The sequence below is a fragment of the Equus przewalskii genome, chromosome 14 (assembly GCF_037783145.1).
Source record: "Equus przewalskii isolate Varuska chromosome 14, EquPr2, whole genome shotgun sequence".
NCBI classification, from domain to species: domain Eukaryota; kingdom Metazoa; phylum Chordata; class Mammalia; order Perissodactyla; family Equidae; genus Equus; species Equus przewalskii.
The window spans coordinates 41,364,216-41,388,163 of record NC_091844.1 but is presented as its reverse complement, the minus strand read 5'-3'; the positions used below and the strand labels follow the sequence as shown (position 1 = coordinate 41,388,163).

At 39.9% G+C, this 23,948-nt stretch overlaps 1 long non-coding RNA gene across 4 annotated transcripts in view; it reads left to right on the top strand.

The window, feature by feature from the left end:
• LOC139075759 (uncharacterized) overlaps window positions 1–23,948 on the top strand; it is a 592,181-nt gene that overhangs the window by 549,756 nt on the left and 18,477 nt on the right. Inside the window, exon 4 of one of the 4 annotated variants that reach the window (XR_011526525.1) lies at window positions 9,614–9,925. The exons of the other annotated variants lie outside the window; for them this stretch is intronic. This is a non-coding gene — a long non-coding RNA (uncharacterized lncRNA). The remainder of the gene's footprint in view (window positions 1–9,613; window positions 9,926–23,948) is intronic. 4 annotated transcript variants of the gene reach the window in all.

The following is a 23,948-nucleotide window of genomic DNA, read 5'->3' as shown; positions in this document are numbered from 1 at the left end:
TGCCAACAGGTGAACTGCCCACTGAAAGAGTATTATGAAGTCTACGATGGTAATATGCATACATTTTGTGACAGAAATCATTGCATTGAGTAATATTATTATGGGTAAATTTCTGCTAATTTTAAGATCCATCGATAGATAAATGGTTTCTCCACAGGTTTCTTGTCATTTGAAGTAATTTAGGTATTAAAGAGTCTTATCTTGGCTGAAAATGGCTCAGATAACTGAATATATCCTTTGTGATTATGGGGGACCCAAATTCCAATTTCTCTGTTAATACAAAAAATATGAAGGAAAGAAGAAAGAAGTGAGGAGGGGAGGGAAAGAAAGAAAGAGACAGAGAGAGAGAGAGAGAGAGAGAGAGAAAGGAAGGAAGGAAGGACGAGAGGGAGGGAGGGGGAGAGGGAGAGAGATGGAGAGACAGGAAAGAGAGAACAAAAGAAAGGAAAAAGGAAGGAAGGAGAGAAGGAAGGGAGAGAGGGAAGGCAGGAGGAAGGAAGGAAGGAAAGAAAGAAAGAGGAGGGAGGGAGGGAGGAAGGAAGGAAAGAAGGAAAGAAGGAAGGAAAGAAAGAAAAAAGGAAAGAAAGGAAGGAAGGAAGGAATAAAAAGAAAGAAAGAAAGAAAGAAAGAAAGAAAGAAACAAACAAACAAACAAACAAAAGGCCTAGGGTAAAATCTGTGGCCATTAGAAATGTTTCTCAAACTGTTTCTAGATATGGAAAAACACTGGTGCATTTTCCTAACAATGGTATGAGATATATACTACCTATGTATATTCAAGGGAGATGAACCAGAATTGACAGCAATATGTGACCATGAATGCCAAACATTAGTCTACGTAGTCTTTGATCCTTATCAAAGATAAAATGATTAAACAAGCTATTAAAGATAAAACTATCAAAGTAGATAAACTGGCCATTCTGAAAGCCATTCATTCCACGTGGACCTGTTCCATGTGTATATACAATTTTCTTTTCTAGGAGCAAAATATATTCAAAGGATTTGTTGTGAGTTCAAACTATTTCACCCCAGGTTCCATGCATGTCTTTCTATTGGGTGAATGGTAGCATGCTCTCTTTATTTAGACTCTAAAATGATAACAGAGCTATGTCATTAAGAGTACGAATTCCCACGCAAGAACCAGGCCTGCTGGCCAGTGGACAGATAGGATGTATGCAGCAGGCATACACCAGTCCAGTGGACAGATAGGATGGATGCAGCAGGCATACACCAGTCCAGTGGACAGATAGGATGGATGCAGCAGGCATACACCAGTCCAGTGGACAGATAGGATGGATGCAGCAGGCATACACCAGTCCAGTGGACAGATAGGATGGATGCAGCAGGTATACACCAGTCCCAGTCTGTTGTGTTAGCTCAGCAGGTGTTATCTTGGACTCTTCTAGGAACCAAAACAGTCTTTCTCAGATTCCCAGGATTCTGTATCAACTGCTGTATATAAATCGTCACCTGGTCCATGTGCGGGAATTTGTACTCTGAATGACATAGCTCTGTCCTTATTTTAGAGTCTGAATAAAGAAATGACAGGTTGCTTTTTTGCCTCAGTGTAGAGAGGCCACCAAGCACACTTTCCCAATTGCCATTACCTTAAGACTAACTTCTGACATATAGTTCATATTTCAATGTACATATAGACAGGGTCAGGTTTGATATAAACAAGCGCTTACTGTATATCATGCGTGCATAGCAATGTATACATGCTCATTCATGGTGGAATATATCTAATAGGATTTATACAACATTACATCTATGTTCATAAACTCTATGGATGTGAACGAAACTGAAGAAAGAAGCTTTCTAAAGAAGTGACAAAATACCTCTAGGGAACACAACTGACTTTTTGGTAGTGTGGTATGGAATGAAAAATGCAGTCACAGTCTTTAAGAACGTCCCAGAGGTATACAATTGTCCAGCACCTGCCCACCCCGCCATGATCTTCATTAGCCTTGTCCTCACAGTCTGACCTTACTGAGCTCTACCCAGTCCTGACGGTCTCATAAAACCCACAGACGAATGGGGAACTGGTGCAGCCTTTTCAGATTGAGGATCATGTTCAAGCTTATGAATCAGATTTTTCTATGTGTGGACATGACAACTATGAAAAAACTGTAATTTAGGACATATTCTCTTTATCCTTTTATGTAGAATTTCACTTTAATGTGATGCAAATGACAGTAAGAAATACATTCAGCGAATGTTAAAGCCTTCCCATTAAAAATTCTGTATGCATTTTACATTCTAATTCATGTACAGTCAAAAACCCTGATAAAATCACAGGGCTGATTTGACTGCTGCACTTATCGTATTAATGAGGATACTTTATGCCTTTTGAAAATTGGGATATGGTCCATTATGTGATTGTAAATGATGTGATTGTATCACATAAATTTGTTATTCAACCCCACCCCTCCCTCCAGTCAGCTTTGTATATGAGGAGATTCATTGGCGAGCCAGAACTGAGGCTGGAAAACTGAACTGCAAATTAGGCTTTTCTTCTTTTGTCTTTATTTCCATTTATAGAAAAGAATATAATAAACGTGTGCACGTGTGTGTACGTGAGTATATATATGTATTTTTCTTCTTCTTCTTTTTTAATTTCCCTAAAAACCACAGGGAAAAGCTCAGCAAAGAAGTCAAAATGAAAGAAAGAAGCAGATGGGGCCTGAGGCTCCCTGTGGCACCTAGCGAGCGCTCTCCCCCACAGCCATGGCAGCTCCTTTTGCTTCTTGGCTGATTCTGGAAAGACTGTTGCTTGGAAATCTTCCCTTCTCCCCTCTTGCAACAAGTGAAAGTTTTGAAAACTGTTGTTGGCCGATGTTTCCTGACTTTGAGTTGCATTTGCATTCCTAAAAATAATTGCTCCTCTTTCTATTTATTAATTTTTCTGTCTTGCCCACCTAATTAATCCTTATTCCTCCCAGGAGCACCCAGTGGGAGTGATCTATGAACACAGCTGCAAGAGAACTGTGGCTTCTTTTTGCCCCTGTGCTTTCTGCTTCTGAATCTGTGGCATAGATGTCTACCTTGGTAAAGGTCAATGAACTATTTTTTCCCCTTCTGTTCATCACTAGAGACACAAACACTTTGCCCAACATCCTGATCTCCAAAGTTCCCCACAGAACGAATGAGAGCACTGACAACAGAGTGGCTTCAGAACTCTCAGATTAAAACAAAGGAGGGACCATGGGGCCTGGGCTGGGAAACTCTCAGAGCTAAGGGCTACACACTTAGCTGCCTCTTTGATGATGTTCCCTAGTGTTAGCTTGTGATTATCCAAGAGAAATGTCCACACCAAGGTGCTTTCTGCCTGCCCAAGCCCTGGCAGTTGTCAATAGTTGCCTGTACTTCTGTATTTCTTAAACATTACCCTTGGCTTGGGTTTCCTGACTGCTTATGAGCTAGATTTCTTTTCCCTTTATTCCTTCAAAGAATTGCTTTCTGTTGCCTGGAACCTGGAAGAGGTGACAACGCCCTTCACAATGGAACAGCTCTGGTATGGAGTTCTTAGAGTTTGAAACTACAGATGCCCAGTCTCACATTCCTGATTCTTGTTCTTGTTCACCTTGGAACCTGACCTTTGGGCTTTATCAAACTCTGTGTTTTCTCAGAGCTCAGCTGTTGTGGATAAAATTCCTTGTTGTGTTTCTTTTTTTTTTTTAAGGTCTATTTCTGTCATGCTATAACATCAAAAATATAGTACCATGTGTTCCCTCCTCCCACCCCCATCCGAAAGGAGAGATGCCATAGGGAATGATTTGCATAGGAGAATACAAATATTACTGTAAATTTTATTTTTTAAATGGCTTATGAGAAAAGATAAGTTGATTGACTAGAATATACCAAAAGATCACATGGGGTCTTTCGTGATGGGAGGTAGGTTTTTTACATTATTTCAGATTCAAGGCCCATACGAACTTTATGCAATCTTCTGGACAGAGCTTGCTACATCCTAATCTCTGCAAATCCACTCTGTTCTGTTCACCGCTCTCCTTATTAATCAGTTCTACAGAGCTGTACCCTTCTCGGTGCTGTCACACACGCTGCATTTTCATGCTTCTGTTACTGAGTGGCCTTTTCTATTTTTTTTGCTTTATCTTGCATTCAGTTACTCACAGCTTGGTCTGTAGAATAGGACACCATCACTGCCTACATTTAGGCAACAGCACATTATGTCATCTTGCTTCATATATTTTACTTCTATCTCTTTTAGAGGGAAGCTCATTTGAGAAATCTTGGCTCTGCCTTTGGGGAGGAATCATTTACCTTCTTTCATTCGGGCTGAAATTTGTCTCCTTACTCTCTTTGCTATTAACAAAAAACTTATTTACATCTTCTTAGATCCTATTAGTTAGCTCAATTGCCTAATTGTTGTAGTTTTAAGGAAGACCAAGCCATTTTCTTGCTTTCAATCATTATTGGTCTATGTTATGGATTCCCCAATGCCACAGTCCAGGCTGCTTACTTTCTTGGGGAAGCTTTTTCTATTTCACTCTGATGTGTGGCATCATGTACATGATCCATTTCCTCCTACACATAGGAAATATGGCTAAACAACACCCCCGTCAAAGAGCAGAGAGGAAGATACTAGGCCCGGCAATATTGCCCATCACTTTGACCTCTGTGTCTGAGGATGGGGGCAGCCTAGCAACTTGATTCTGTATGAATTTGCCCTGACTTTTCTTCCCTCTTGTCTTTTCTAGTGTCTTCTTAGTTTCTTAGAATACATTTTCCTACCTAAGATGGATTTCCCCTTTTCTCTCTTAACAATGTGGAGTAATCAGGGTGTGGAATATTACCCATGCAACCCACTCTCTGAGGCGTATTGTTGGCTGAAGCCATGCTGTTCCTATGCCATTCTATACTTAACTGTGGATAATAAGAGAATTGATTTTACCCAAGGAAAGACAAAGGAACCTCAGGGCTGCTTTCTGCATTATTTTGTTCTCGGGTTATTCTGCTCTGAATGGTGAGATCTCTCACTAGAACACTGGGTCACATTTAGCTTCCTTTATGGCAAATCCCCTGTGGAGGAACTTCTGGCATTGGGCTGTGAGGTGTTGCTGTTCTGTGCCTTTGTGTGTGTACGTGTGTTGTCAAATTACAACATAAGTTTGTATTTTCAAGTCCTCATGAATACTTTCTTCGTTTTCAAAATTATTCTGTTAAGAAAGCAGATTTTAAGCTGGACACTAAAACTTGGCTTTCAGATCCTCTGAAAGATGGGTTTAAATGAGAGCGTTATTTAGTAAATTGTAATAAGTCAACCTACATAAATTATAAGGTCAATACTGATAACAACCACTATAAATTGAATGTTTAGTACATCTCATGCGTGTTCCAGTTGCTTCATGCTTGTTAATTCACTAAATCCCTACAACTCCATTAGGTATGTATTATTATTGTCCCTATTTTACTGATGTAGAAACTGAGTCATAGAGAGAGGTTATATTACTTGTTCAGGACGTAGGGGATAAATGGCAGATCCAAGATTCAAATCAGGTGGCATTGGCTCCTAATTGGCTCCTAATACTGCACTTTTTACCCCCATTGAGAGAAAAGTCTACAACCTCTTGTATAGTGAGAATCATGCCAACAAGATCTTTTACAGATAGTTTAAGGAAATTCTGATGAAATATTGTGTAATAACAATGATTTCATTTCCAATACCTTAATTGTTATTCTTTCAACTATATTATCCCTTAATGTTAAAGCACCCTAACAAGTTATCTTGAATAATGTAGAGAATTTAGGGAAGTTAACAACATATAATGATGGCTGCCTTTTTTAAAAAATTCAAATCTGGCGTCTTTCTAATATAATTCTTTTCATTATTGCTTTTAATTGATATCTCTGTCTCACTCTTTACTTTCTATTGATGCTCACTGATGCTTTTATGAAGGTGAAAAGGTACACACTCATTGAGGGTGTCTCTGGAAAGTGCAGAGATGGAACCACCAAAAAATTTCAGTTTTTGCCTGTGCTTAAATGTGCACTAGCAGATGTATTCCAGGGTTGATCTTCACATTAAAGTGTTTGTAAAGAAAGATAGTGAATGTTTAAGGGCACATGCTCACACCAACTTTCTGAGTTGTTAACTTCCAGTCAGATCCTTTAGCTCACTGCCCAAGAGTTGCCATGAATATGCTTCACAGTCCTATGTACACACAAAGAATGTATTAGATATCCTGAAATTCTGAAAGTTCAAGGAATGTTGGATTTTATGTTTCATACATTATCTATTACTTGCTGAAGATAGCTTGCTTCTAGTTCGTGTAGAAATAAGAATAGTGAATGGAATGGTCTGTTGATCTTGGCACAAGTGTCACCAATTAGATTGTGTGAATAAGCATCAAATTGGTGGTCAAGAATTAAAAATTAGTACGTTAGCATAAATATCGTAAAGCTTTTTGGGGACTTCAAAGAATTCTTTATATCTAGCTCTGGCTCCAACAAGTCTTTGTATTGGATCAATACATCAGATCAAATATAAGTGGAGCCCCAAAGTCATACCATACTATCAAAATAATTATCTTTAATTACTATAATTATTGATCATGTAGTAGAAGTCACTGTCTAGATGATATAAGGATTTTAGGATTTCAAGGGAATGCTCTACAACTTAATTATGTTTCCCTGGGAGATTATAACATAATTCAATTTATTTTTCCCATGTGTTTCATCAATCATTATGTGAATAGAAGGAATATCAGAATCTCATTTCTAAGTCATTTCCTGCAGAATTTAGACAAGTCATTTCAGTAGTAAAGGGCTGATTAGAAGAAGACAAGGTCCCTCCCACATGGGAATGAGCACCCACATCACTGTAGTCCTGGTGCCACGTTCTCTTGGTTTTGTAGTATGTGATGAGGCTAAGTGCAAAGGCCTGTGGTAACTGTGTTCCAGCTTTCATAGCAAACCACATTTAGGCCTATGTAAAGTTTTCTTCTTAGATACGTAAGGAGCTGTGTTCTTCTCTGGGCCTAGGTTTTCTTATCTAAGGAGGCAGATGGTGTCTGGGCTTCCTTCTGCTTGTAAAGCTCGCTGCTCTAGTTTTTCCTGTGATTTAGCTCTTCCAGTGTCTACAGTGGTGCATCTCAAAGTTTAATGTATTTATGAATCACTGGAAATCTTGTTAAAATGCAGATTCTGATTCAGTAGCTTTAGGTGGGACCTAGGTTCCTAACTTCCTAACAAGCTTCCAGGTGTTGTTGGAGCTGCCAGTCTGTGAACCCCACTTGTGGTAGCAAGGATCTAAATGAGCACAGAGGCAGGGAGGGAAAGACTAACACTCCGTCTTCTTTTGGTAACACATCCATTTGCTTCCCTCCCAGGGAGATGACTCCCAACTTTCTTCAGCAGAACACTGCAATGTGCCTCCTTTTTCCTTGCTACACCATCAGAAGTGGGGCTTCAAGAAACCTGAATGCCTCCATATGGAGCACAAATCCCTTCTCTAAGAAGGAAACCACAGAGCTTATCGAGAACGATGTGTGCCTCTAACGTCAGCTATCCTAAGCCTGCTGAGATATGAAATAAATGAGGTGGAGTTTAATTTTAGGGTCTACAAATTTGTAATGTGTTCATCATTCCTGTTGTCATTTTACATGGCAGGCTGAAGTTGGCAGACATGTTTTGTGAGAAGAGCTGCATTTGAGTTCTGGTTTAATGAAGCACTCACACCCTCTTCTGTCCCTGCTCTAATCGCCACTTGCAGTGATGGGAAAAAGATGCCCCTCATGTTAGAGGTTTTCACTGCTGGAGATGTGCATCTCTGCTTTCCTGAGGGTTTACTCAGGGGGATTTTCCCAAGCTCGACTGCAGGCTGGCTTCCCAGCAGAGGGCGCACTGCCCCAGTGCCATGGCCCCAGAGCAGTCTTCTCTTCTTCCAGGGTGGACTTCTCTCCCTGCTAGGCTGGTTAGGGCTGCAGGAGGATCAGAAATGGGCTCTCACGAAGAGAGGAGATGAAGACTATTTTAAGGGAGAAAATCAAATCAAATCATTTCAGATCTGAATCAGTGACTTTTTAAAATGAAAGGTCTACTTGGCTACCATGAATGGGTAGCTTTTCATAATTCTCAGCTATTACAAGACTAACCTTCCTTTCTTAAAGCTTCTCTGAACCTTGCATTGTCCGGCATTTGTATCTTTCACTTTAATGAATGCTAAATAAGAATTATATAAAGAATTTTAATATTTCTCACTGGACAGTTAATTAAGCAATGAGAAGTCTTTAGAATTGTTACTCTTTCTGCCTTTTACAGACAAGTGCTTCCACGGATTCCAAGGAAAGAGGTCACATTTATATATATATATATATATATATATATATATATATATATAAAATGATGTGTGGGTTAGTAATTTTTCTCAGTAACAAATGACCTCCCTAACGAGTTGAAATGTGATATAAAAATCCACCTTTTTGTGGCCCACTTTCCCTGAACTCTACTCTGCTTTCCTCAAACTTCTTTGCACAGGAAATGAATTCCCTCTACCTTTGGGGGGACTTGAATGTGTTGATCTCAAGTTTTCCAAATTTTCTGTTCCTGTGTAAATCACACGGGCATGACCCAGCCCAGTCATTCGTTACAAAATTCTTTTCTTTTCTTTCTTTCTTTTTTTAAAACAGCTTCTGTTTTTCCTCATTTTTGATGGATCCTACCACAAACTTCAGCCAGAGTGAGTGCAGACGACCATAACATTACTCTCACATAGAGGGTATTTTATTAAGTCCAGCAGTTAAAAATGTACAAAGTTCCTTGTAATAATCCATTCATTCTGTTCTCGCCTGATTCTTGGAGTAAGCCTGCACAATTATTCAAATCCCAGCTTTTAGCTACAGCATACACCTCGCCATGGGGCTATGCCTCTGTAATCTTGCTTTGGTCTTGCATGTCAAATGGAATTAACTCCCATAAGAAATGTGTGCGAAGACAACCCAAAGTGTCTAATCCTGCTGCTGTCTTAAATTTCTGAAACTCTGAGCTGTCATCTTTTTCTATTGCTTTGTTGAAGTTCTCACTTATGCTTCAGCCCATCCAAAGCTGAAGTTTAGGAAAATTTGCATTTTTATGTATTTTTTTCAGTTTTGCTCTCCCTTGGCCTTTTCACATGTTCTCTTTGTAGAAGGATTTTTTTTCTTCCTTCAAATTCCGAGACCAGTTTACACACCGTAGAATTTCAGCGAAAAAGGTGAATTCACTTTTTGTTTTTCCTCTGGGAGTATACAAGTTGAAACACAGACGACACTAGAGGAAGATTCACGAGCCAAACTCAAACAGATATGGGCAAAGTGTGTGTGTGTGTGTGAGTGTGTATGTGTGCATACGTGTGTGTGTGAAGTATGTGTTGTGTCTCTGAGTATTGTATGAGGGAGAGGGGAGAAGAAATAGTGATATCATTATTACTAAACCTTAACCACTCAACCTAGCTAATCACAAAAACTAATTTTGTCTCGATTGAACCCCAAACTGCGTCATCTCCCTCATGAATAAAATGCCTGGTGAAATGAGCTTGGTTAGCCTTCTTGTATGTTGTATTAAGAGTAGATTAACTTGATGAGTAATTTCATACTCTTTCTTCCTTTTCTAGTTTAAAAATCTTGAACGCTGAGACTGTCCAATTCCATCTTCGCCATATCCTGAACTCTGCTTACTACTTCCTGCAATTCCTAGACACGAGGAATCTGGAAAACTCAGTGTCTGGAACGCAAAGCAAGCCCTTAATAATTCCAAGCCCTGCTCAATTCCTTTGAATGAGTAAAAACAGCTTCTTCTACTCTTTCTGAGTGACTTATCCTGTTGCCTCAGTTTACAAATTGTATCCTTCAGTCTGGAAATGAAAGCTGCTGAGCTTGTAGTGAACTTCTCTCACAGCTTGTGTTCAGTCTGATAATTACACATGGTACGTACTTTTAAATCGCCAGTTGTATAGTATTGCGGGTTTTTTGAAGCGTCTTGACTAAGTGAGGTGTGGAAGGGCAAAATTGGAACTTGGTGTGGTGGGTGTTTAATAAGTGGTAAACCACAGCCTTCTCCATTTGAAAGTTAATTAAGGCCACTAGCTGACCCGGCTTGTGCAGAAAACATGTTCATGGTTTAGCCATGGAAACAGTCAAAACAACGCTCAGCTAAAAATAATGGCCTTAAGAGACATTTTCACTGATCATTCCTGAATGCTTATTGGTTTTTTTAATAAAAGGATTGTCACATTGAGGAAATACCCAGTAACACCAGCTCCTTTTGAGACGTGAAAGTTTTACTTATGCCTGGCTAATAGAAATTAAATTGAATCGCGATGTTAGGGGACAGCCACATGAACAAATTGTTTTGTTTTTGGTTTTGGTTTTTTTGAGGAAGATTAGCCCTGAGCTAACATCTGCTGCCAATCCTCCTCTTTTTGCTGAGGAAGACTGGCCCTGAGCTAACATCTGTGCCCATCCGCCTCTGCTTTATTTGTGGGACGCCTCCCACAGCATGGCTTGACAAGCAGTGGATAGGTCCGCACCCCAAATCCAAACTGGCGAACCCCGGGCCGCCGAAGCAGAATGTGCAAACTTAACCACTATGTCATCAGGCTGGCCCCACCAAATTGTGTTTTTAATACTATGTGCAAGAATGTCTCTTATAAGATAATCATCCATTATGTTCTCTTGAATCTCTTTACCTGGTTAATAATGGCCTTTAATATGTGAATGCAACTAGTTTAGGCACAAGATAAGTTAACTCTCTAGCATCAAATGGCTGATTTTATCCAAATTGGGCTCGAGCTTGTTGAAGAGCCCTCTTTTAGTGACAGACAATATAATATGAATTACGTTTCTGTGTGCTCATTGTTTCTTCATGATGAGAGTGCTGTAATAAGACAATATATTTTACTGTACAATATATTACTTTGGCTAATAGGATTGAACAAGCACATTAAATGTAAATGTCGTTTCAGCATCTGGATGAAGTTAGATTGTCTTATCAAATATCTTAATGCTACTCTAGGATTCAGCAATATTTAGTGTAGCTGAAATAGGTGATAGCAACATCTCAGGCAAATCTGATGAAGGTGGAACCAATGTAAAGCGGTGTCAAAGAAGCCAAAGCGATGCTGGGGCTTTGTTAGGCTGGTTGATTTCCAGTTGTTTTTAATGGAACTATAAGAATTCTGTTTGAAATCACTCTGGTAATGGACACTCTGTAATCTTGGCCCATGAATCCTTCCACTTAATTTTAAACTATTTTACTGGCCTTAGAGTGTATTGAGACCAGGTATTACAAGAATTCATCTCCTGCCTTCCTATCCATCCACACTCCAGTGGATCTCTCTAAGCACATCTCAGGCAGAATTTTGAGCTCAAATGACACCTCATCCTTGGCAGGACGTGGCAGAGGAAAAATGGTACAATGGTACAATACTTGCATCCACTTTCCAAGATCTATACCTCATATCTTGCATATGCCATCATTTGACCAAACAGAGATCGCATCACAGTTCAGGAGCCATAAACATTCAGCTCTAGATTTAAAACATCTTCCTATTTATCCTGGTTATATCTGCATCAGAATATTCTAGACAAAACTGACCTGGAGTTGTCATCCCTACAAGTTCTCACTGGGGGCTCTTTTTAGCCTAAGACGAGATGACAAACGTCAATCTCTGCCAGTATCAGTTGAGTTTGTCAGGCTCCATTTTTCTCACTGGCTTCTCTAAATGAATACCATTTTCACTGGTTTGTTCCTCCTCCTTCCCTTCTCCTTTCGTTTTTGTTGTTTGTTCTAATTGAATTTGAAATGCCCAGCATCTGACTATAATCAGGTGGGGAGGCTCAGGAGACTTCCAGCAAGAGCAGGTCTCCTGAAAAGGGTCTTTTGGACACAACAGAATGAGCCTTTATTTATTATCTCAGGGATAACAAACCAGGAGCGAGCAAGACTATGCAGCGGCTGTCCTTTCAAGCGGCAGCAACTTAGTGAAACACCCCTGTCCCTAGGGTATGAACAGACCGCCCCTTGGCTCAAAGTCATTCTGCTGTCCCTGGCTGCTGGTTCTCTAGGCCAACAAAAACAAGCATAACAAAACACGCAGAGAAAGTGTCAACAAAAACCCTTCTCTAGGAGCCTCACTTTGGTAAGTGGGCTGGATTTGCAGTCCATGCAAAGGCCTTGAGCGAGATTTCATTGGCCATGTCCATATACCTAACACTGTGACTTCTGTCCAGGAAGTGGGACGTGTGGCTTATTGGACACATGTGATCTATTTCTTCCATGATTTCCTGGGGAAAGGCTTCAGTTTCCCTATGTACCAAATGAAGATTATTGAGTGGAATAAACACTAGACATTTCCTGGGTTTAAGAATCATCTGGGTTTAAATTCTAGCTTTATAACCTGAGAAAATTACTCTCTCTAACCCTTAGTTTCTTCATTGATAAACTGGGGATAGCCATATTTCCCTTTCTGATGGTGGTGATCAAATGAAATACAGAGATGTGTTATCATTGAGAAAAATATCAAAATGTTTATACCAAGGTAAAGTTTGGTATGTGGATCCAGTGAATTCACAGATGAGAACCTGCTTGAGAAATAGGGAAGCACTTTAGAAATATAAGATATTGTCATTAATTAAGTTTAATTAGTATTAATTAGTATTAATAATATTAGGTCATGTTTCTCCACAACAGAAAAGGGTGGTGATCCTTATCCCAAAATTCAAGACTGGATCTACCACTTCCAGAAGTTCATCCATTTTCTTGCAAAGAGGAGACAGCTCACGTCTGCTCCTTCACTTCACGGAAATGTTGCAGAATGGCTCGGTGAGAGGCGATGTAAGGCAGCATCCCCAGGGTCCTTCATGCCGCAGCTATTACAGATAAGCAATTATTTTGGGTATTTAATGTTCGTGTGTTGTGAGTTTCTAGGGAGGCTTGAGAAAAAGTTGAAAGTTCATGATAGTCTGTGGTTCAGTTCTTGCAAGAGAGAAGCATGATGAGGTGGGACACTGACAGCTCTAACCTCTCAGACCATAACCAGTTTCCAGCTATATGATTTTTTCAGGATGTGGAGGTGTTAGCTTTTCTGTAGTTAGTAGCCAGATAGATTTTTGGCCAATGCAGGTGCTTCATCCTGCACATAAGTCTGCCTAAGACTTGTGTGTATAAGGACAGGTAATTAGTCTCCTTAGGAAATAGCGATAGAGCAGAGGAAGAATGAAAAGGAACGATAAACTCTATGGCCCAGGCGTGTTTGTTCTCTTTATCCCTAGCACTTAACCCAGGGACTGGCTTTATGGAATGTGGCATGATTGAAAATAATTGTGGAAGACTGTGACCACGCCATCTTTTATTTTATTTTATTTTTAAGGTTAACACTCCATTCCCTTATATAGAACCTATCACAGTACCATAGCATATCATAGTACCCTAGCGCTTTGTAGTACCAAAAGAAACTTGCCGGAATATTCGACACTCGCCCTTAAGATAAACTGGAAGGCCCTGGAAGTGTTGACAAAGTCTAGATGATGGGCAAAATGCAGTGGGGCATGTTTCTGGCAGCCTGTGGAGTAACTGAGCCTTTTTCCACTGTAAGGGAAGGAGTGTGGCAGTGTTCTGAGGCCCAGAAATCAGTCTGAATTGCCTGGCATCTGGGGGAATTTCCCAGCTGCTTTTGCAACACACGTCCACAAGCCTTTGTGTGTGGGGTCTGAGGGAAGTGGAGAAGCAGAAAGAAGCAGTTACTTAAGCTCTGTGAGTCTCTGTACCCTCATCTGTAAAATGGGCTGGAGCTTCTTGAGTCCCAGAATTGTGGAAAATGGATGAGATAATGTAGGTTAAACCTCATCCCAGTGCCTGGCTCAGAGGAAGTGCTCAACAAAAGGTAGCAAGTTTGATTAGGAGGAAGCACATAACTCTTATCTTTGGAGAGAGCCCCTTCTCTCTCCCTGCCTCCTCCTTCAAGCCTTTGAGGCATTTCTGTGGTAATTGGCTGCTAGGGCTTGGCATCTATCTGTAGAGAAATACATTTTTGAGAAAGGGCTCTGAGGTGGCGGTGTGAGGCGTTTATTAGTGATCTAAGGCAACATAAGTTGCCTCTGGTGTTTATTGACTGTTTCTAGCTCGAGGCACAGAAATGCACAGGCACTAAAGGGTGAGTTACTGTTGGTTGCTACTCTCCGGACCAGCAGGGACTTGGCGAGCTCTTGGAGGACAGAGTGTCTTGCATCAATCAGCAGTGACCCCTCTGGCTGAATATGTACAGGCATAAAGAGGCTCCTAAATTAGCCTCTGTTCTCCTTAGCTGGATGGATGGAAGATGAAATGCAATCCCTGGAGTGGGAAGCAATGTGTGTGTGGTGGAGGACTGAGATGTACTCTGGAATTCAGGCTGACCCTTCTGGCCCAAAATGAATCTGAAGTGGTTTTACTTTCTATGGGCCTGTTAAAGTATATATATTTAATAAGCTGACGTTGTGGGAGATGAGGAAAGGAATGGAAGATGCAAGGAGAGAAGAGAATGGACACAGATAATAATACCTAAAACTAATTCTCTGATGTATGCATTAAAATACAGCAGCGGTGGCTTAGGACCAACTCCAACATTTTTCCAAAGTGTGTATTGATGAGATGGACTAATGTACTGGGCAGAGGTGTGAGGTGTGGTCATAAGCCAGCTGATCATTTTCAATGAATGTTAATTTATCTAAGAATGCTGAAACTCTGACTAAACCCCATAAAGCCAAGAATCATGTAAAAGTTGCCCTTCCAAGATATGTAAGGGTGCCCTAGAAAAAAATGCTCTTGTTTTTGAAAAATGTTAGCTTATATTGCAGATTCTTCTGCTTCCTCTCCCTAGTTGTAATTTCTCCTTTGGTCAAAAAATGGAGGAAAGAAGACTCTTTAGGTAAAAGCATATCTTTGTGCCTCATGTTTTCTAGGTTTTTCTCTATTGTCCAACGGTATTCATTTCAGCAGCTGTTTGAGAGCCATGAGTACTCAAAATGTCTGGGGAGAAAATAATAAATCCATGAAATTAACATTGTTTCCCGTGTTAAGAAATTTCCTTTGTTTGCTTTCTAAAAGGCATAAGACCAGTACGTTGAATCTTGTTCCAGATGAGTAGGTCACAGAACCATATTGAGGAATGGGGTTATCCCAGAGCTGACCTGGCCAGAAAGTGTGGATACCTCAACACAAACCCATCCTGCTTCTGCCTAAGTGAATCCGGAAGGCTTGGCACCCATCTGTTCACACACAAATAGATCACCAGCACACAAACCGTGTAAGCTATGAAGAGCTATGTGAAACATTCCTTTCTCAGAGTTTCTAGGCCCTCGCAGGATTATCTTCCTTGGGGGAAGAACCTCCGAGGCTTGTGGTGGTCTGGATACACTTGAGGACTCCCTTCTTCATAAAAATAATTAGCATTTATGGGACACATAGTAAGCGCCAGATGCTGTTGTACATACTTCACATACATTGATGCATTTAAATTTCTCAAGAACCCTATGAAACAGTCTTATTATAATCCCCATTTATGATGAGGAATTTAAGGGAAAGACAGGTCAAATGATTTCTCCAAGGTCATATAACTAACAAGGGGTAGAGCTGGGATCTGAGTCTGGGCTGTCTGACTTTACATTATATGCTTTTAACCATTAGAGTATGATTATTGCACCCTATGCTTACACTGGGGAGCCTAGAAAGTTAAGATGGACCTTTTTCCAACAAATTATATAGCTCTTTTAATCTGGCGAGAGGGCTTCTAAGTCAATCCAAATTTGGAGAGCATTCTTAGAATTTCTCCTTCTTCTAGGATCTCTAGGTCTTCCCTCTCAAACAAGCAAACTAACAAAACCCTAAACAAACTCTAGAGACAGTTTCCAGATTTAAAGGAGTCTTCCTAATTAAAGCTCGCTTCCAGGACAGCTCTTAATACAGATACGGGAGGTGGTCTTGGGGTTCACATGAGGAGACCAATAGCTCTGAGATACTTTTGGCTCTATTGGAAGAGGTCTTAGCAGCAGCAAATGATACAGAATAATGTTAACCTGAAGGGGTGTACCGTGTTGCCACAGGTATGGGATTAACTTTATAAAATTGTGAGCATTCAGAAATGCCACATGGTGACTCCATTTGCTTCTGTTTGCAAATTCATTCAGGAAGGACTTTTGAAATTTATGTTATATGAAGATACAACCTAGTTCTTCCTCTTACGTCTCCTCCCCCTCCCCCCCACCTCCCCCTCCTCCCACCACCAACATCGCCATGCATTTTTAAAGTCCTTTTAAGTTTTCAAAGTGCTTTCATATACACACTCCATTCTTTATGTCAGGTCAGGGCACAATTTTATTGCATTTGGCCAAAGGCCATTCTGAAACTTTAAGAGAAAAAAGGAGGTACAACGTGATCTTTGAAATAAAGGGATTAAAACAGAGCAAAGTTAAAGTTAAAAAGGATTTATGAGTTAAAATGTACATAGACATATAAATATATATAAAACAGGAGTGGCTGACCTAATACTTCACATATTTTTTAAAACAGTTGGGGTTTAGACAAAAACAACTAGAAGATATAAACAATTATTTAAAAATAGCATTGATCCATCTTTGATTTTAAACAACGAATGCATGCTCATTGCAGAACTATTGAAGGATGTGGAAAAGTGAAAAGTCAAAAATATAAATATCCATCATCTCATTATGTAGGAAAAAACCATAATTATGTTTAGGGTACAATCTTCTAGTTTTATGTTACACACACACACACACACATGCACACCACACACACACAATGGAGTTGGAAATTTCTTTGTGCTATGCTCAGATATACAGAAATTAAATGCTGCCCTTTAATTTCTAAAAACACTAACCTGGCCCATGTAATTCCATTTCACTGAATGGTAAAAACAACTTATTATCCATTAGCAATATTTCAGTCTCTTCTGGTTTGTAAGTCTCCTTTCACTTTAACATTCACTGTATTCAACGTTGTGATGGTTTGTAGAGTCTTCTTTGAAAGACTTAAGTCTCTTTTGAAAAATGCTGTCTTTCAGTTTGTCCTCCGGCCCCCACTTCTCTCTTCCTCAAGATGATGTCCAGGTGTCTGAGAGATAGGGCTATAGCTAACACAGACTTAAACTTAGAATGAATTCTAAAATGACAAAAAATGCCACTCTTCTGAGATGACCAAGGTCAAGAATGTTCCCTTTGTCCAGACTGACTGGCCTGCACTAGGGCACATAGCTTGCTGAGTGAGGGTGACACCTTGGAGCACAGGTTTGTGCACAACTTTCCCAGCCCTAAGGCACACCCCTGCTGAGGGGCTTGCCCTGTCTCCATGGAAGCAGAGGAAAGGGGTGTTTGGGCCCTTGTCCTGTCTCCAGCCTACAGCTCTCTGTAGCAGGATCTCTCCTCTGCCTGGCTCTCTTCTCCCCACTCCCGCCCAGTGTCAACAGCAGGTTTGACTTGAGACCTGCCCCCCTATTATTTGGTTGCTACTCTTAGATAACCCCAGTTGCCTCTGACTCATCTCAGTTTTTGCCGATGCTTTTTGAGTCTCTTCTGTATAATGTAACTAGCTCTGTCCTGGAAAACCCTCCCAGAGTGTCTGCTGAGGGGGCACCTTGCCCTTTAGCACAGGCGGCCCCATGCTGAGCCCACTATGCTCAATTGATCCCCTCTGAGTCCTGTCCTTGGGGATCATAAAGAAATGTCCAGATCTTGCCTATGCCACATGGGAAGAAAGACTAGCTGATAGAATATAAATTCTCCACCTTCCTCTTCCCATCAAAGTGGCACCACTGGGTTCCTTTTATGTGGCCATCCCCCATTATACAACTAATTGAGATAATTTCAACTTCTGCCTGAATTAGAACTGTTGTATTAATGCGAAGTCAAAGGAACAATAGAGGGGGTTTCAATAAACTTTTGTAAAATTTACCATGTGTATTCTGTGTCTTGTCCCAAGTTCACACTTTTTCTTCATAAAGAACTTGAGCCTCTGTGGAAGGGTTTTAGTGCTGCACTTCTTGAGGCCAGAAGACTTTTCAAGGGAATCATTCGATTCAGTGATTTGGGCTTCTGCTACGTTTATATTTGTTATCTAGAACAACTTTTGGTGAAAACCAACCACAAGCTATACAGGACTAATTTTGGCTGATGATTTTTATGGTTGATTGAAAGTTTGAATTTATATGCAAGTTATTATTCATTTATTTTAAAAAATATTTGTAGTTTTTGCAATTGTTATGGAGTTTGAACATTAGCCCTTTGAACCTTATGCAAAGTAAAACAGCAGGATCTTCAATGTTGAGAGAGAAGAGGTTTTCCTCCAGTTAATTAAAGGAGAAAGAATTATGGAACTTTATAGTCATTTAATTATGTCATTAAGGCAAGAGTTGGCTAGCAAGAGGGGGAGAGCCTGTGACGGGCCACCCTGTACATTGGGTTTGATCTCTCAGGGCCCTGCCAACCCTCAGACTGTGCCTCACTGCATTTTTGAAAGATTGTAACTAGATTGATACAGTTATTAAAAAGATATTTAATAATTTAGTTCAAATGAAATCAATATATATTTTTCTAATGGATTTTAATTTTTTCCTGTTAGAAGTGCTAACCATGGACAGGTTGCCTCTGAATGTTAAAAATAAAGTTTTCGCTCAGTGTGGTCAGCAGTGTATTTAGGCATGTTCTGGACAAGTATGTCTGTTAACTTCCCTCTCTCTCTAGCTCAGTAGCCTCGTGTGTCAAGTGGGAAAAAAATAGTAACAGCTTTGCAATACTAATTCTAGCTGGTATTTATAGACTTATTTATTTAGTCCTGTGTACCAAGGCCTTTATTTTCCCTCATTTAATCCCTACAAAATACCTATGAGGTAGGTTCATCACATCTGTTTTACAAAGGATGGAAGCTGAGCCTCAGAGATGTTAACTAGCCTGCCCTACATCCTACAGCTAATGAGTGGGATTCTACCCAGGCATTTATGACCCCAAAACCATCCTCTTACCTGCTCTCATGGTCTACCTGCCCCCCCCCCCAATTTGTTATGAAGATCAAATCCAGCCATGCATGTAAAAATATAAGCTATTCTCAACTAGGTAAATTCTTTTTAAAGTATTTTTTCCTCTCTATTTATTTTCAGTTACACTTTGTTTCTTTGCACTGATGATAAAATTATATAAAGTAAGACAATGGAAAATGACAATTATGAAATATGTTGACGATTATTTAAAAAATTAAAAAGAGAGAAGGGGATGTAATCATGGCATCTGCCTATTTGTACCATTCTTCGATTTGCCTTTGGTTTCTGTCAGAAGAATCATAAAGTTATTTGTAGTTTGTGTGTTAGAATTTGTGGTCAGGAGGGAATCGTCTATGGTCTTCTGTGATTTGTATCTCAGTTAATAAAGAAATGTGACAGGGTTCCTGTCAATGTGTTCCCTGAAAGAAAATTGTCTTGGAGATTACATGCTCTCCTACTAAAGCTATCTTCTTCAAAATAGACATATATAGGAGCCAGCCTCATGGCCCAGCGGTTAAGTTCGTACCTTCTGCTTCAGCGGTCCAGGGTTCACCAGTTCGGATCCCGGGTGTGGACATGGCACGGCTTGGCACGCCATGCTGCGGTAGGCATCCAACATATAAAGTAGAGGAAGGTGGGGCCGGATGTTAGCTCAGGGCCAGTCTTCCTCAGCAAAAAGAGGAGGATGGGCAGTAGTTAGCTCAGGGCTAATCTTCCTCAAAAAAAAAAAAAAAAAAAGACATAGACATCCAGGAGAAACAAGTTATTTTCAGAAAATATTAGAATAAGGTTTGCTATTAGAGCAGCGACTCTGTGTAGCCCTCCAGGATGGTGGGAGCAGCAGCTGGAGTGGAGTGAAAGAGATAAGGGAAGATAAATATCATTAAAGACTTTTACGTGTCATTGGCACAATTTAGTTCCAACAAATATGAGAGATTAAAAAATGAGCAGACACAAAACAAACACTTTGGGGATATGCATTTACTTCACAAATTTAATTAACGTTTTCCAGCTATCTTCAAAAATGCCCTCCACTAAGTCAGAAAACTTTTAAACCGACTATATACACTCTTGAACCTTCGCCTTAGGGCGCCTTATCTTGTCTAATCAATCAACCCGCAGAGTTTGTTTTGAGTCTCTACAAGATGCTTCAGACGCTGACGGTCGTCTGTCCCCTCATACCCTCACTGTGGCAGATCAGATTCCACCCTGTTTCTCCTTTATTATATGATTTGGTCTTCTGACACTTTAGCCTTTCTTCTCTGGTTTTTTAATTTCTCTTTACTGACTTCAAGTGCCTTTCAAAAAAAAGAAAAAGGCACTTTCAATAAGAGGACAAACTGCTCCAATCAGTAGATTCTGTTATTCTCTTTCCTAGAAAAATTGCTGTTTTGTGCTTCCTTACCATTTCATCACTTCCCTTGAGATTGTGGTGAGGTATGTATACCACACTCCAAGAAAGAGTCTTTGAGGACTCCGCACACTCCTCGTTTTGCCTTTTCCATTAGTACTAGAGTGTGCATCTGGTCATTCATGTCACTTTCTTTCCAGGATACACTGGTGTTTATTTTCTTATAATGGGGCCACCCTTCCTTTAAGCATAAACAGAAACACGTTTGGGGAAATTTCTCTCACATTGTTACCCCCTTCGTTATCTCCTACTTCTATTTCAAATTCCATTCTTTGTTGGTCCCTCAGTATCATTTAGATGCCCCACTTTTGTGTTCTCATGATGTATTGTTCAACTGTAGCACTTTAAAGCAGCATAGTCAGATTTTCTTTGCTCTCCAATAGACACCTTGGTGGCAAGAACTGTGTATTACTTAAATGTTATATCCCCAAGATTTAGCAGAGTTTGTGGTACATGGTAGGGGCTGGGTGACAGTGGATGGAAACTAAAGTGTTCAGTGGAATTACTGCCTTAAATTAAGGGGTGAATATTTGGGTTAAAGGAAAGGATTGCTAAGCAAGACAGTGAAATGCGTTGATTTGGAGAATATAAAAGGCTAAAAAACAAGTTCTGTTAAGCATATCTGTACAGTTCCTGCCTTTTCATCAGTGGAAAGAGAAGAAAGTACCGTGTTCTCTAAGGTTGACCTCAAATGCACGACGAAGCTTCTCTCAAGTTAGAGAGTTTTCAGCAGAGCGAAGAATTAAGCACAGGCCTGCATTATTTGCTGATGTCATTTTAATATCTTCTATGACTAAAGGTCAAGTAGGGTATAAAAGCTTCTATGAGCTCTAAAAGTCAATTCATTTGAACGTACATGTATTGAGAGCCCATATTGTGCTGGAACTGCAGATATAAAGACAACTGGAACATTCTCATAATAATCCTCCTTTCTCAACCGAATTAACTATGCTGGTTACTACAGCTGTCTCTATATCAGACATCCCTAACACCATTGGAGGAGATCTTTAATAGTTTGTTATGAAGAACTCCAAATGGTTTCTTTTCCTATAGGTATGCCATTCTTTGGCCACTGTGAATTTAATCTTAAGTTTTTAGTAAAAGATATGCCCAAAGAAGGTTCTAATAGATAGTTAAATTTGTAGTTTCTTACTATATATTATATTTTTCATTTATTCATTTAAAAATATTTATTGTGCAATGACTATCTGCTTACAATGTTTCTGTTCACTGAAATATATACATGAACAGGATAGAAAACATTCTTATTTTCACAGAGCTTACCTTCTCATGGGGGCAGACAATAAACAAACTTGTAAACTGTATCAGTCCGCATTTATACTACAATAATGCTGTAAAACAAACAATTCTACAATCTCTGAATTGAAACACCAAACGTTCATTTGTCTCATTAGCAGTTCTGTGGGTCAGCTGGAAGGTGACCGATCTTAGCAGGGTTCAGCTTATCTTGGCTCAAAAGTGTCGACTGGGATCAGATCTGCTCTACTGGTCCAGGGATTCAGTTTCTCCCTGGACCAGTAGCTATCTAGGTTGTGTTCTTCTCATGAGGAATGGCAGGAGCACAAGAGAAGAAGCCAGATCATGCCAGCAAGTCTAAAACTCTGCTTCTGTCTCATTTACTGCCACTTCATTAACCAAGACAATTCACATGCCAAGCCCAATATGAATGGATCAAAGGAGTATTTTTCATTCATAGTAGGAAGAACTGAAAGTTATATGGAAAAAACTGTGAATGTATACTTTTATAATAGGAAAGGAATGAAGAGTTGAAAATAATTCAATCTATCTACACAGTCTGCTCTCATGGTAACAATTTTTCAGGATCCTTCTGCATATGGGATATACTCATTACCATCCCAAGAAACCCACAGAGGCTCACCCAATTATGGCAACAGGTTCAAAGTGCATGATCCCACGATCCATGTCAGGTCTAGATAGAACTTCTCTCGAACTGGATGCCTATGAACTGAAATGATATGTTATCTGCCCTCATATGTCTAATATACTATGTTAGAATACGGAAAGGGTAAACAAACGGTTGCATTCAACAAGGAGAAAACTGGGAGAAACAGAAGTCTCTGATAGATAGCAATTTTGAAATTCTCCTGGGCAAATTTTTCCAGGTTCCTGTCGCAAGAGGTTGCACACGCCATGGTTCTGCACCTGGGAGTTGATCACCAATATCCGGTTGCACATGGTCTTTGCTCGCCTCTTGGAACTTCTTCCTTTTTCACCCTTGGCTTTTCTGATGAGTACTGGAGAACATGCCCTTCTTTGTAACTAGCAGATTTCTCATCCTGCTTCCTGCCTGTAAAATTTTGGGGGGCCCAGAGATCTTTATATATCTCAAACAGACATAGTATTTTTAAATCCAAGCTGATGGCAATTTTTGTACTACAACTCTCTCCAAAACTTTATGGGTTTTCTATGTATGATTCCAGTCAACTCCACGTGCCAAATGCCTCACCCACCATTCTTTTAGAGATATACTTCTTTCTAGGCATAAGCGTAGGTACTTTGCCTGTATTAGTCATTTATGAGCTGCATCCTCAGTGTCCTTAATCTTTTTAGGGGTCTTAACAAAGAGTGTGACAATCACTTTCTTGATTTTGTCTTGGCTTTACGACAATGTTCCAATGGCTACACCTTTAGATAGAGAGAAATGATTTAATTTTTCAAACTTACAATTCTCAGAATTTCTAGGTTCTCTCAATTTCCCTCAATTCTGCTTGCAAACCAGTTTTTTTCCCCAAGCTTCTTTCTTTCTTGTAGTAACTTATCAAATACAGATACAAGCAGCCAACTCATACTATGAACACTCTGCCTCAAAAACTTCCCAGCCCAATGCTATAAGTATACTTAGTACACTTTTTGCCTTCTGGGTTATTGCACTCAATAGTTTTATTGAGTGTTTTGTCACTATGTAATATGAGTTATTGTTTCAGCTTCTTATTATGGTTTTTTATAGTTTTTTTCTCTATTTACCACATGATCCAAACCAAATGACACAAATTTTGAATTTTTTTGACAGCAGAAGCCCAATTCTGGTATAATTTCTATATTATTTAGCAATTGCCACGTTAATGAAGAGTGACAAGCCTCACATCCAAACCCAAATCTCAGAGGCTCAAACAAGTGTTTATTTTCTTGTTCATGGTCCCATGTGTTGGCTGAAACAGCACTACTTCAGGTTGTGGGGGAACTTGGTTCTAGGCCTCTGGTCAGGTTCAGTTTTGTTCTAAGAATCTTTATTTTTCTTCAAAAAGTGACTACTTACAGCATATTTTTCTTAGAGGGAATGGCAGGAACACCAGGATGCAAGCAAGACACACAGCATATTTAAAGTCTCTGTTCTTACCTAGTCTGCCAACATTTAATTAACCAATGCAAGTAACATGGCTAAGCCTAACATCAATGGGGTGGGAGTTGTTTTCTACCCATAGCTACATGTCCTGTGGCATGTATATTATAGCCGGGAGGGAATCAAGAACT